The 14,302-nt window shown below is 46.1% G+C and overlaps 1 pseudogene; it reads left to right on the top strand.

Annotated features, from left to right (window-relative positions):
• The first annotated feature begins 1,104 nt into the window (after positions 1 to 1,104).
• Positions 1,105 to 14,302, top strand: part of LOC137150595 (zinc finger protein 850-like) — a 49,054-nt pseudogene continuing 35,856 nt past the window's right edge.

The raw sequence follows: 14,302 nt of genomic DNA, 5'->3' as shown, positions 1-14,302 counted from the left end.
ATAGTGAATGTTTAACAAAATAAAAAAGTAACCATAAAGTTAAAAAGAGAAAGTTATAACACATCCAGGGATAGTATGCAGGTTATCGGGGGACACGGAGTGTGATTGGGAGTCAGGGGAGAACAACAAGGGATAAACTGCGGTATCCTGGATGGGGGGTGATGATGTGGGTGCTAAGAGATACAAGGGGATATAAGGGAATGGGGCAACATTACTAAGTATGTGGGTTACATTGGGGGTGTTTTAACAAACAGAGTGAATAAGTCAATACAAAGTGGTGTGTCCCTCATCGAGTCCGTTGGTTTATCACTCGCCGCGTCCGTTGGTATGTCCCTCGCTGCGTCCGTTGTGGTGGTGGGTTGAGTCCATGAGTCCGGAAGAGTCCTGGGGAGGCGCTCCGGCCCTCTCCTCATGGTATTGCCGGTGGCCGGTGATGTGTTCGATGTAGATGTCCCTCGACCACCGGATGGAGTCCGACACCATGAGGCGTCGCATCAGCCGGGCGTAGCGCCGACCCACACCGCGGGCCCAGAGCACGGGCTCGTTGCAGGGAACTGAGGCTAACTTGATCTTCTCACAAACGCTATGTCAATGACTTTTCAACCACAAAAATTGAGGCCGGTTCATAAATTAGGCCCGAGGTGCAGCCTGCCCTGGGGTGGCCAACACTGCCTCGTGCATTGTGGGTGTAGCTGGCTGGGAGGTAAAATTCAACACTCCTGCAAGAAGGGCCATGCAGGGTGGTCCATCCACCAGTGGTCCATCCAGCCCAGCATCCCCCCAGAACAAAGTGTGGCCAGGGCGGGGTGTGGGTGATGGGTGTGGAGGAGAACAAGCCTGTGCTGCTCTTTGCGGTGGGGTGGGGGCGGTGAGCGAGTCAGCTCAGCGCCCCGAGGACTCTGCAGCCACCCCCCACATCCAGCGCCTTTCCTGCCACGCGTGCGGTGCGCCCCGCCCGCCTGCAGGTGGCGCTGTTCGTGGGCAGGAAAGATCCTCTCCTCGGAGCCGTTCTCTTCGCAGGGCTGGGCCGGGCGCAGCTGACTCCCGGCATGCACTCTGCCTGCCCGGCATGGCCGCTGCCGGGCCCAGCCCGTTCCCCTAGCGACGGGGCGCCGGGAGGGAGGGATCTGCCCAGCCCGCAGCGGAGCCGGACCGGGCCCGCTGGAGAGAGCCGAGCCGAGCCGGGGCCATGGCCGAGCGGGCCGCTGCCCAGGTAAGGGCCCGGCGGGGGCTCCGCTCCCGGCCCGAGCGGGGCAGGAAACCCCCTGGCGGGGGAGCCCCGGGAGCCGGCCCGCGGGGAGCGCTGCGCTGCGCTGCTCTGCCGGCCGGGGGGGGCAGGGCCCGGACCCAGCTTTGCAGGGACTTTGCAGGGACCGAGCTACCCGCCCCGCCCCGCGGAGCTCAGACACCCCGAGCGGGGCGGGTGCCGGGCGGCCCGGGCTTTGCTGTGCGCCGGGGGCCAGCGAGGCGTGTTGCGGCAGCAGCGTCTGTCGCTGAGCAGCCCCGCGGGGTTCGGGGCCGGGCCCCGCAGCGCAGCGCAGCCCGCTCGCTGCGGGCAGGTCCCCGTTGCCCTGAGGGAGGGCGGTGTTTAGAGCGGGCCGGGGCAGGCGGTAACTCACGGGGCCGGGTCAGACGCCTGCGAGGGTCGCTGCGGCTTGTGGCCCCGGCGTGGGGCTCCGCTCAGCGCCCCAGGGTAGGCCGTGCATCTCCAGTGGCGTGCGGGGACCGGGTCCTCCTCTGTGGAGTCAGCTGCCGGCTGGGGGGGGGGGGGGATCTCATTTGTAAAGGTGACTAGCGAGGGTATCTATCCCGGGGAAGGGAGCGGACGCTGGGCTCTGGAGACAGATGATTTGTACAGCAGTAGGTGTCTCAGCCAGCCCTGATCCCGCACAGTGTTCCTTGGTGATGGGCCTCCTGCGCTCAGCCCTGCTCCTGTTGATTTCCACGGGGCACCGCACAGGGTCCGGCCCACACAGAGCAGCCTGCTGCAGGGTCTGGGTATTGGATAGATCCGTATTCTGGTGGTTCAGTTAAGTTTTTATTCCCCCCCCTCCCCCCCCAACTTACTACTGTGGTTGAGTTGCTTTTGGTGGGTATTGTGGCAGAAGTGAGTCTTACGGAGGGATTCGAATGAAGGGAGTGTTGCTGTTTGGCAGGCCAGACTATTCTAAAGAAAGAAAATAGCAGATCTGCTGTAACGAAGTTAGAAAATCTGCCATGGTTCAGTTGATGTAACCTGTGGGTCAAGTTCCAGACCCATGTGTAGGAGAGTAAAGAGTTAAAAGCTGGACAAGTGGCCAGGCCTAAGTTACAGGGAACAGGGGTCATGGCATGGACAAACCTTGTTTCTGTTAATTGGTGTGAATTCTAGTTAGTCTGTTATCTCGCTTCTTCTCCTCCCTTCCTGGCCATCCGCAGGGGATGAAGCTATCAAAATAACTATTCCCCTCCTGCTCAAGGCCTTTGGTGGGAAGAAAGCATTATCTTCCTTCCCCCCGCATGCCTTTACTTCAAAGAACGTTAGTGTAAAATTAACAGGTTTTAAGGTGATGTGCCTGCCCTCTGTATGGTAATCCTGTAAACAACAAACAGATGGGTATAATTGTATTCATCATGTAGTTGTTAATGTTCATTTTATAGGTGTCAATGTAACCAAATAAGGGACTCTGGGCAGTTGCTGGAAATGTACACATTTACATACTGGTATGGATAAAAGGATTGTAAAGTAACCCCTTTGTTGCTCACTCGCTGCGTCCAGGTGGAACAAGCAGGCAATAAAGGGTTCCATCTCTCCAATCTGCCCCAGGGACAGCCTGTTTGGTTATTTCTAACACCATGTATTCCAAACCTTTAAGCATTAGTTATAGCGAAAATGTTAACAGACCTTTTAACTGTTCTATCCAGACTAGAGCTACAGGGTGTTCACACAAACCCCATGAAGACAAACTTCTGAAGCTTTTCTTCCGTGTCACCCCATATGAAATTCCCATCCTAAATCTTGTTTTAAGTTTCAAACAAACCCAAAGTCCCAAATAAAATCTCAGTAGCTACCAGAGTTTTGCTTGGCTCTGTTATAAACTGTCCCAGGTGTGTTAGCAAGGCTCATGAACCTTAGTGCTGCACATCAGCTGAGTTTTGAGATTGTAATGAATCCCAACACAGATGGGTTGGTGTATTGTTTGTTTGTATTACAGTAATGCCTACCCCAAAGGCTCCAACCAAGATCAGAGCCTCAATGTGCTCAGCCTATACAAACACATAGTAAAAGACAGTCCCTATTCCAAAGAGCTTACCATCTAGATGAGAAGCAGGCACAGAGAGGTGAAATCACATGCTCCCTGTTACACCCCAGATCAGTGACAGGTGGGAATAGAACCCAGGTCTCTTGACTACCAGCCCACTAGATCATGTATTGGTTTCTTTGGGACTGTTTTGCACAACTCTAAATTTGACCCTATTGTAAACAAAAATTTAATCGCAAGAAAGTTTGAGCAGCCGGTAACATGTGAGCTACTTCTCTGTTCTTTCTCTTTGTAACTTATTTTGCTAGATGCCCAGCTCTCTTCAATTAGTTAGTCCTGCTTTTAGCAGGGGGTTGGACTAGATACCTCCTGAGGTCCCTTCCAGCCCTAATCTGCTATGATGCTAATGTTTGTCCTTGCAAACAGGCATCGGAATGGAACACAGAGGTACAAGCTGCTCCTATCCCAGATGTCAGTTTTGTGAAAGAAACACAACTGCAGACTGCAGCTATTTCCTTGTGGACTGTGGTAGCTGCTGTCCAAGCTGTGGAGAGGAAAGTGGAGTCTCATGCTACACGATTGCTGAATCTGGAGCGGAGATCAGGGACAGCTGAGAAGAAATTTGTGGACTGTGAGAAAACAGTGGTAGAGTTTGGTAACCAGCTGGAGAGTAAGTGGGCTGTGCTGGGAACTCTGATCCAGGAGTATGGACGGCTGCAGAGAAGACTGGAGAACGTGGAGAACCTGTTGAAGAACAGGAACTTCTGGATCCTAAGAATTCCCCCAGCTAGTAAAGGAGAAGACCCAAAGGTAACAGTAACCCAGCTAGTACTTCAGTGTAACACTAATATATACTATATCAGACACGTGTTAGTCCCTATAAATCACTTGTAAAATCACTTGACTGGAGGGAGCCGACTGACTGTCTGCTAGCTGTGTTGTTTATTAATCAAGTACCCAATCCACAAGATAATGTGAAAGCAGTTATGAAATGTATACCCTTGTTGCACTGCCCTACTCCAGTGTATCATGCAGAATGAGCATTTTGCTGCAGTCTAGCAAACAGTTCAATATCAATAAAGGGAAGCAAAAACAAGGAGAGTTCTGTAGCACCTTAAAGACTACAAATTTCTGCAGGCATTCTGCAGGCAACCCACTTTGTCAGGTGCATCTGTGTACAGCATCTGACGAAGTGGGTTGCAGCCCACAAAAGCTTATGCCTGCAGAAATTTGTTAGTCTTTAAGATGCTACAGGACTCTCCTTGTTTTTGCTGTATGCAGACTAACACGGCTACCCCTCTGGAACTTTTCACTCAATAAAGGGAAGAAATCTCATTTAAAAAAAAAATCTAGGAAATACTATATAAAAACCCTATATTAAAATAATATTATGCTTCCAAAATGAAGCACTTTAGTCTGGAAGTGCCAATATCCATTGCTCCCTCAGACTTAACTCCGCTTCTTTGTCCATATACATTACAATACAGTCCCTAGTTGCACGTGATTACATGCTATTTTTTTCCATAGGACCCTGGATCCCTGCCTCAGTCACCATAGAAGTTGGGCACTGTCAAGTGCGCTGGTTCCCAGACTTTATCATGCGGTGACCCTCTTTGGGTTCACTTTTGTTATTGTGACACCCCCCCCCCTCGATAATTAGCATTCAGGTTGGATTTGTACAAACGAACACTCCATCTTAACAGTCTATTTGAAAGCTATTGGTGAGTATCCAGGCCCAGATTAACCAATGCACACTCACACAGGACCCTCATCTCAGGAGGGCCCTGATCACTGGACCAAAAAAGGGGATGGGCAACTGGCAACCCAGGGGGCCACATCTAGCCCACCGATCATTTTATATGGCCTGCCAGCCTGTGTGCAGAAAGGGGAAGGTTTTCCCCCTCTCCATCTTTCCCATCTCACCAGTTGCCCGTGTCCTCCATGGGTGCTTGTGACCAGCTGCTGGCCATAGAAGGCGCACTGCCACCATGGCTATGAAAGCACTCGATTGCTTTGGGGCAGACAAAGCTGCCTGGCTGCCCAGAGAACTGTTTGCTTCAGAGCTTGCTTTTATTTCATAGACTTCACTTGCAAACTTAACCGTCTCTTAAAGCTTGTAGGTGGGATACTGGATGCTTGCAAATGTTAGATGCATTTTTCAAAGTACCTTCAACCACCTGAATATGGCTGCTTTCCAGGATAAGCGCCTGGCTTAAAACGATTATATTTTTAATTTAGAAAGAAAAGGGGCCTAAACCAGAGCCTCATATTGGAAACCTCCCAAACTTTAAGGAATTTATGATGTGGATCTGAACTTTCTGGGTCGGGACCATCTAGACAATTTCTATTAATCTTAAAAATGTTTCTTTTAATATTTTATTGAAGTAGGTATATTTGCCATCCATCCTTTGTCTGGTTATGAATACAATGTGCTACATCATTATGATCCACAGCCAGGCATTCTGTTTTAAAATGAATAGATTTCCTCCCCATTGAAATATTTAATCTGGTTTTTATATAAATATATATTTTATTTATTTTATTATAACTTATAGTTTTCTATATATTTCATAAAAGCTAATGGTCAGATCACTTTCTTCAGAGGCATGTCACCTTCTACCGGGAGAAGGAGTGGGCCAGTTTCTGTTGTAAAATTGGAACAACTCTACTGACTACAATTATTACTCCAGATTCCAGTACAAGTGAGAGGAGGATCTGGCCCAAAGTCCCATAAGAGGTTTGGGATGGCTTGCAGGCTACAGCTTTTACCAGTTGTCTGGCCACAAACCCCTAATAAGCATGGTGTTTGAGCTGTACCTTGTTCCAGTACAGTGTCTGAGAACAATGAAATAATCATAATGATTCTAGAATATATTATTAATAAAAGGGCACAATCACCATGTATATAGTCAGTCATCTCTTGGTCCATAGTCTCTCCAGCACTTAAGAATCCGAGTGATCTATGCTAAACATTCTAGTTGGGAGTAATATCTGTTCTGTCAAGGGTTTGGCACTGCGCGATTAGATGCAGAGTGGAGTAATCTTACTGAGAGGTGCTTGGATTCCAGGGTGATGTGTGGTATAAATACCTCAGAAAACAAATGTTTGTATAGTGCATGCCTCAGAGCTGGCTGAAGCAAAGTAGATTTTTGACATGCAGCTATGTCAGCACTAGGGGGTTGGTTAATAAGCAGAAGTGAAAGGCATTTTGAAATAATACTTTAAACAGTCAGTAAATGTATAAAAATCCTCTTGAAATCAATAAAGGCCATAACTATATGCTGCTGACGTCTAACATGCTTTGTCTAATTTTTTTAAAATGGCAAATCAGGTTTAAAGGTTCTGTGGAAATACTCTTTCAAATGTTTTACTTATTAACATAACTAATGCACTTTGCCTCCCAACTCAAGGTGCCCTTGTCGCAAATATTGTACCTGATCTGGAGAGACCACTTCTAGGGGTGAGCAAGGAGTTCATTCGCCAAACCTATTCCATCCTTGTTCTCCACACAGAGACTTCTAGCCAAGCCATTGCTTGGTGCCAGTTTTCATGGTGGTTATTCTGGCGTAGACACCTGTTGACTGGATATGGGACGGAGACCACCTGCTCATATACTGTCCAGTGGGGCAGTCATCCAAAGCTACATTTCTGCAATTTCCAACCCATTTTTCTGTACCATAAGGTGAAAAGACAGCTGGTGTGGGGAGACAATAGCAACAGGAGGTGCTGAGTTTGACGCTTGTGATTTCAGGTCCCAGTGGCGTTTGATGATGTCTCAATCCAAATGTCCCGGGAACAGTGGGAGAATTTAGAAGAATGGCAGAAAGAGCTTTACAAGAATGTGATGAAGGGCAACTATGAGTCTTTGATCTCACTAGGTAAAGAGCAGTTTTCACTTATTGGAGGTTTTGCAATCTGACTTGCTGAATTTTCTTTTACTTCATGGCTGTTCTCAACTTCCTCTGATTTATGGTGGATCAGCACCTATAGCAGACCCTGTGTGATAGATCAGTTCCACACATCTCCCCATTTTAGAGAGCTTTCAAATACAAACAGTGTTCCTAATCCCTCCACCTTCTGTGTTTTCTGGTACGGAGTTAATTGTGTTGGTGTAAGATCAGGCCATGTCCAGAAACCTGACCTGCTCATTGTGTGAAGGTGTTGCAAAATCTTCTGCATTAAAGGCTGTCTCCAGGCTTTTGCCCGTGTTACACGAGAAACACATTTTAAAAATTAGGACTTGGCAAAAGGTTTACATAGGACCCTGAGCCACCTGGAATTTGAGAGGATTGAAGTGCTGTTAATTTATGCAAACCTGAGCATGCCAGCAAGTCTTGAGGAAGTGATACTATGTCCTCGCTCTGGAAACCATCCCTTGGTACGGACTCTCTTTCCAATTGACTTGTCTTGATTTCCCCTTTTTATGATGAAGATTCTAGCAAGGCAACTCTGGCAGTATCTGGAGGAGCCATGGAAATCTGAGCACAGGCAACTTTGTTTTAGGACTGGTTCATTGGTCAGTGATCTCTTCCTGGCAAGGAATGAAGATCCAAGTGTCTATTCTGATTCTTTTAGATCTGTCAGAAACCTCTGACACTGCCAACCTTGAGATATTCTTGCCATGTCTGCAGATCCTGCTCTGCAGATAGACAGCTGCCTGTGAGTGGTGGCTTCTTTTTCTCTCTGAAGTTATCATGGTGATGAGCTTTGGAGATGTGCCCAACACATTCAGAGACCTCCACTTCTTTGCTATCCTATAGGCTGCCTTTGTTCTCCAGCAGGGCTCTGAGTTAGCACTAATAGCAGCAGCAGAGCAAGCCCAGCAGTCTGCCACTTTGGGGTTGTGTGAGGGGGACCCCCTCATCCCGCATGGAGCACCTACTTCCCAGCAGACATTTGCTCTTCTGCATGATCTTCCGTCACCTTTTTGCACAGCTGTGCAGATTAGCTGCCTCTTCCAGAAAGGCAAGCAGGTTGGGTTAAAACAAGCACAACTCCCTCCTACCCCCTTTAAAGCCCAAATCAGTACTCACTATATCCTCAATGTCTCTTTCCCCTGAACAGACCATGCAATTTCCAAGCCTGATATTTTATCGCGGATTGAACAATGGGGAGAGCTCTGTGTTGGGGAGCCGCAGAACTTGGAAGTGAGGGAGATCCCCACAGAGTCCAGCACAGGTGAGTAATAGACTAAAATGGAAAAGTGAGCACAGCTTAAAGCCGGGAATCCAACCAAAGAGTGGAAATACATGAGAAAAAGCACATGAGCTTGATACGTTTTAACTGACGGCTTTCTTATCTTCATTGCAGATGTCATTCATGACTTTCCACCTGTCCCAGTTACTTCTGGCTCTGCAGGTCCCAATGCAGGTAATGCATAAAATCCACTTGAAACAGTGAATGCCGTTAATGTTGGAAATCCTGGTCATGTAGTCACAGCTTACGTTTCTGTGAGCAGGTTCTTCTTATCATGCTCTTGCACCAATTTCTCCTTGTTTTGGCTCTTCGGAGCATTCCGATCATTTGACATATTAACCCCGTATTTTTTAACTTCCTTTTTAACCTGCGCATCCCATCAGAACATGCATCTCTTTCAGCAAAGAAATAGCTTATACCAGTGCTGAACTTGACTAACACAATTCTCCATTGAAGTCAGGGGAGTCGTGCCAGTTTGTTCCAGCCAGATACTTGGTCCATTGTGTTGGTTTCAGATACTCAATAACATGTCCAGTGGATTGACTCTCTCTTTCCCTGAACAGAATCTCCCATTTCTACCACGGACATTATCTCCTGGATCAAACAAGAAGAGGAGCAGAGCGTACGGACTCAAGAGAGTGCTAGGGAACAAGAAACGCATAGAAGTACCTGCACCAGTGAGTACAGGACTGAAATAACTGAGGAACAGTGAGTACCTTGCCTTAGAGTTACTTTCCTGAGGTGACTGGTCCCCTGGATTTACTGGAAGACCCAGGCAGAGCCATCTCTCCTACATTTTGGGTTTACAGTGTCCTTCTGGAGGGAGGACATTCACCCTGGATACAGCTCCAATGGAATGACAGAGGCAAGGCTTTGACAATGAGACTGAAGTGAAGGGGCTTCCTGTGGGGTGGAGATGGAGAATCCATTTGAGGGGAAAGTTTTCACCACCTGTGTGGGCTAGGAATCCTAGTTGCCCAAGCATAGAGAGAGTGGGGATGTGAAGCATTTTTCCTCTCCTCTTGGAAACAGCGCCCATCTCTTGTGACTGTTCGCCACAGACCCAAACTTGGACTTCACTTTCTTTATTAGCAAGAGCAGCCCAAAAGGCAGAGTATGGTGTAGAGAACCATAAGGAGACAGACTGCAATATGACTGATTTCCTCCAGAGTTGGGAGTGAGGGCCCTGCAAAATAATTTTTTTAAGGGTGCTTCATTGATAAGAGAACCAGTAGTTGCTCATTCAGTATTCATCCGGGTTCCACATAGTAATACCTTCTTATACCACTTGACCAGATAAAATGAATATTAATACTTCAAAGATTTTTTTTGTAAGTCCCTTGTAAACCAGTTAATTCTTATACAGTATGGGAACTTTGTTTTTCCTCTCTCTCTAGCAGTGAAAGCTTCACTCCATTATAGTTTTTATTCCTATATATTAAACGTACATTTCTGTAAACGTATAAGGGCCCGATCCTGCACTGAGCTTTGCACTGTTCTCCATCTGTGCAGAACCCCTTGTAAGATTGGGGCCTAAAACACTAATCGTGTGTACGTAGAAGGCTGGTTCCATACAGCACAAGGCTCTTATGTGACTTTGACTTCTAGGTAGAAGTGAAGAATTTGTCTTTGGAAACATCATAGGGAATGATCCTGTATTTTGAAAAGCACTAGGAAATCAGTGAGAAAGACCCCTTTTATCTTGGTGTGACTGGATGCAGCCCTAGTTGCACTTATTTCAGGTCCTTCATTTTGATGCTTTGGATTTAGAATTTCCTTAGAAATGAAACTCAGCTCAAGATTTCTTCGTGCTCTAATGCCTCAGAAAAAAAAGTGGAAGATTTTCACTCAGCTTCTGTCCAGCCACCAGTTGTATGATCATGCAATAAATGAGGTTTAGGACGAGCTGTGCTGTAATTTTAGTGAAAAATGATGAAACACAGTAGGAATGATTTTTAGAGCTACATTTTTGACTAGTCAGTCTAGGGGCCAGTTTGGGATGCGGAGCTGGGCCAGTGGAGAACTCTCTAAATAGCTGGATATGGGTAACTTCCTAGTACCTACAAATGGAGATTAACGTCTTTTTTTACCTGGCAGTCTCTCAACAGACCATTCTTAGTATTTTTGTAGCATACACTGAAGAGAAACACAACTTCATGGGATTCCATTATGAATCAGAAACCTCTGAATCTTAAGGGGTTTCTTTATTCCAAAGAGATGCATAAATAATGTAAGGATTCTCTTTCCCTTCTTTCTAGCAGATGATAGTATCTTGGTCAAATATGAGGCGCGTCCTGAGGAGAAAGGTCCTGTGAACCAGGAACTGCCTGTGACCTTATCAGAAAGATCAGAAGCATATGTTTTCCAGGGAGCCAGCTGCGAAAATCAGCCCAACTCAGACCTGCAGCTCATCTCAAACACAACCCCTCCAGCAAACAGTCTGGGGGAATCCACTCAAGGCGAAACAGAATTTGGTCAGTTTCCAAACGTCGCCACCCAACAGGGAAGCCAAGTGGGAGAGAGATCATATTTGTGCAGTGAGTGTGGGAGGTGCTTCAACCGGAAAGACATCTTCCTGTCACATCAGAGAACCCACACAGGTGAGAAACCCTATTCCTGCTCTGAGTGCGGGAAAACGTTTGCCCAGCAATCCAATCTGAACAACCACTTCCGGCTCCACACAGGTGAGAGGCTTTATGTGTGTACACAATGTGGGAAGAGCTTCATCCACCAGTCCAGGCTCACTTACCATTATAGAGTCCACACAGGAGAGCGGCCCTACATGTGCACAGAGTGTGGGAAGGGCTTCACCGAGCAATCCAAACTAACAAACCACTCTCGAATCCACACAGGTGAGAGGCCACACACTTGTGCTGAGTGCGGAAAGAGCTTCAGTCTGAAGATAAGCCTTATAATTCACCAGAGAACCCACACCAAGGAAAGGCCTTATGAATGCACTGAATGCGGCTTAAACTTCAATTGTCACTCAGGACTCAGCAGGCACCAGATGATTCACACGGGGGAGCGACCCTATAAATGCACAGACTGTGGGAAAAGCTTCATGCGGAAGGAGCATCTTCTGAACCACCAGCGACTGCACACAGGAGAGAGACCCTACCAGTGTACGGTATGCGGGAAGAGCTTCATTCGGAAGCATCATCTTTTGAAGCACCAGCGGATCCACACTGGGGAGCGGCCCTTCCAGTGCGCTGAGTGTGGCAAGAGCTTTAGGTATAAACAGGCGCTCAAAGATCACCTGAGAATTCATAGCGCAGAGCAGGGTCAGCCACAAATTTCCCAGGGCCTTTTGCAGGAAATAGAGACTGGGCTCCTTGATGTTAAAGTAGAAAATACCTGGTAGCATGACTGTGAATAGCCAGTTGTCTAATAAAAGTATATCAGCCCCAGCCAATTGGCAGAGGAGTTATCGCATTACAAAGTATAAAGGTAAGTAAAAGGAGAGGTTCAAACTTCCTTGTTTCAGAGGAACACATTCATGAGCATCTCAATCCACAAGCCCTTGAGAAGAAAGTGTGCTCATGGGAACTCTGCAAAATGAAAGGGCATCACCCTTGTCTCTACATCTGTCAAACTCATTATTTAGATTACTTTTACCTTAGTGTTGGTCTAATTCCTATTAGAGGATCTTCCCAGTTACAGCTTACCTTGCTTTGTAGTTCATTCTTTTATACACATACATGCTCTGTATAAAAAATTCCTCCTGAACTACTTGAATGTTTCATTTGAGTAGTCAGTGTTTTCTGTTAGTTCTTGGACTTTACTTTAGGGAAGACAAAAAGGAATGATAGATTAGACATGACCCAGGTGAGAACTCTTTTAAAAAAATAAATAAGCAATTGGTTTTTTTAAAAAACAATACCTACAGATTAAACACTTTCCAAAAAAGCCTCATCAACATGAATCATGTTTTGGAAAACTTCTGTGCAAGGTGGTTATTTCTGGGACTTCAGTGGTTTTTAAAAAAAAATAGAGCAGAGTTAATATTAACTCTACTTTTTATAAGCTAGTCAAAGGTTTGCATGCATAATACTGCCAATATTACGTGTAAGACCACAATTTATAAACCAAGCATTTATTACTACATGATTTTGTTAAGTGCTGAGTTTTCTCTTTCTCAAAAAGACAAGTTTTTTTTTTTCAATTTCTCAGTATTTAAAAGTGTAACTGGAAACAAAAGCAGGATTTCTATACATACGGGAAAACTACATAAAAATAATCAGAGCTTTTGTTTTAAAGATTCTCCTCTTCTTCACCTCCCCCCCCTTCCCTTCCGCGTGCGCGCGCAATGCAACTGAAATAACATTGTAGTACTGGTGGTCACTCCACTAACAGGTCTCCATGCTGGAATGATAGTGGCCCTACGGCTTGTAGATGGTGCTGTTTGTACAGCGATTCCACAAAGAAAATTTTTCTTTAGCTGGTAGAGAATGTAATTCTTCGGAGGCATTTTGTCCTCCATGGTTTAACCGTTGATGTACAGGTGAAAATGCTTCTGTATAGCTCTTCATTACGCGGCTTAGTCACACTGGCAAAGTGTAAACTAATTTTGCTCTATTGCTCCCCTAGCACCACATTAAGGCTCTGAGCGTTTAACTTGAGACTGAGCAGACTGCGGCACCTGCACAGAGCTCTGCTGAAGACAATAAGGCTCTGTGCAGGCACAACTACTGTCTGCACACATGCAGGAAGTTGCAGGATTGGGGCCTAAATCTATTTGTATATGCATCAAGGCCCTGATCCTGTTTCTCCTGAAGCCAGTGAGTATTTTCCATTGATTTCAGTGGGCTTTGGATCAGGCTGCCGGTGTGCTAAAAGACAGAAAACTCAGTACAAGGACCAAAAAGACCCTGTAATTGAGACGTTTAGTACAGCAGTTGGGGGGTTTAGTCTGGTTTTTGCTTTGCTGCTGTTTTTAAGGCTTTCTAGTAATCCTGCAAGGAGCCAAAGTCCTGGGGGGAAAAATCTCTGCAAAAATAAGTCTAGTAAATATCTTCCACCGTGCCTAGGAGCAGGTCTTCAATCTCTGAATCACAACAAAAATTGGTGAGGTGGAGAAGCTAAAAACTAAGAATTTTTTTCCATTTACGTTAATTGCAGCTGGCTGCTACTAAGTCCTACCATCAGAGAAGTGTATCCCTTGTGGACTCAACATGAAGCTACTGCAGTGCATCCAGGTCAAAAACATCTTTGTAAAGATTTTCGTATATGCTGGATGCAGGTATTATTTTAAAAGAATACGGGGCTGAGGTTTAAATGCTTCTGCATTCTTGCAATGTCCATTCCTCTCAGGATTTGGCCTGTTGTTGATAGTTTGGGTGAACGGGAATGACTGCTAATGGGCAACTGTTCATTCACCCCGCAGTTTCAGGCACTACGTCCACCAGCAGTCACTCTGGTAACAGTTCTCTTTTTCTAAACCTCAGCTCACATGAACATGTGCGTACGTTCCTGTTTACTGCTAGTCTCAGTTGATCTGCTCTAGAAATACATGAGGATGCAGAGAATACCTTTCAGCAGCCTGTGGTGTAATCAGCCAGCGACTCTGCTCTCTAGTCAATGCCACTGTGTTAATTTAAATCACTATGAACACATCCATACAGCCGTCTGTGTAAAATCTCTGCTTTTGTATAAACTGCCAGCACTTGAAGAACTTTAACATCTGTGGCGTGACAGCTTGTGTGTGAATTTTTACAGACCAATAAATGGTACACTCTGATCTCTCTGTCTGCTGTGTTTTAACACTTTATAGCAGAGATTTGGTCAATCTAATATAACACAATAGATCATCTGAAGCATGAGCACTGTCCCAAGATGGATAGGTTCTCCTCTTAGCAGCCTTTTTT

The sequence above is a fragment of the Emydura macquarii genome, unplaced genomic scaffold (genome assembly GCF_026122565.2).
Source record: "Emydura macquarii macquarii isolate MOO-44397 ecotype Brisbane River unplaced genomic scaffold, CSIRO-AGI_Emac_v2 contig_973, whole genome shotgun sequence".
NCBI lineage: Eukaryota > Metazoa > Chordata > Testudines > Chelidae > Emydura > Emydura macquarii.
Note: the sequence above shows the minus strand (reverse complement) of the source record. Positions and strands in the feature narration are given on the sequence as shown.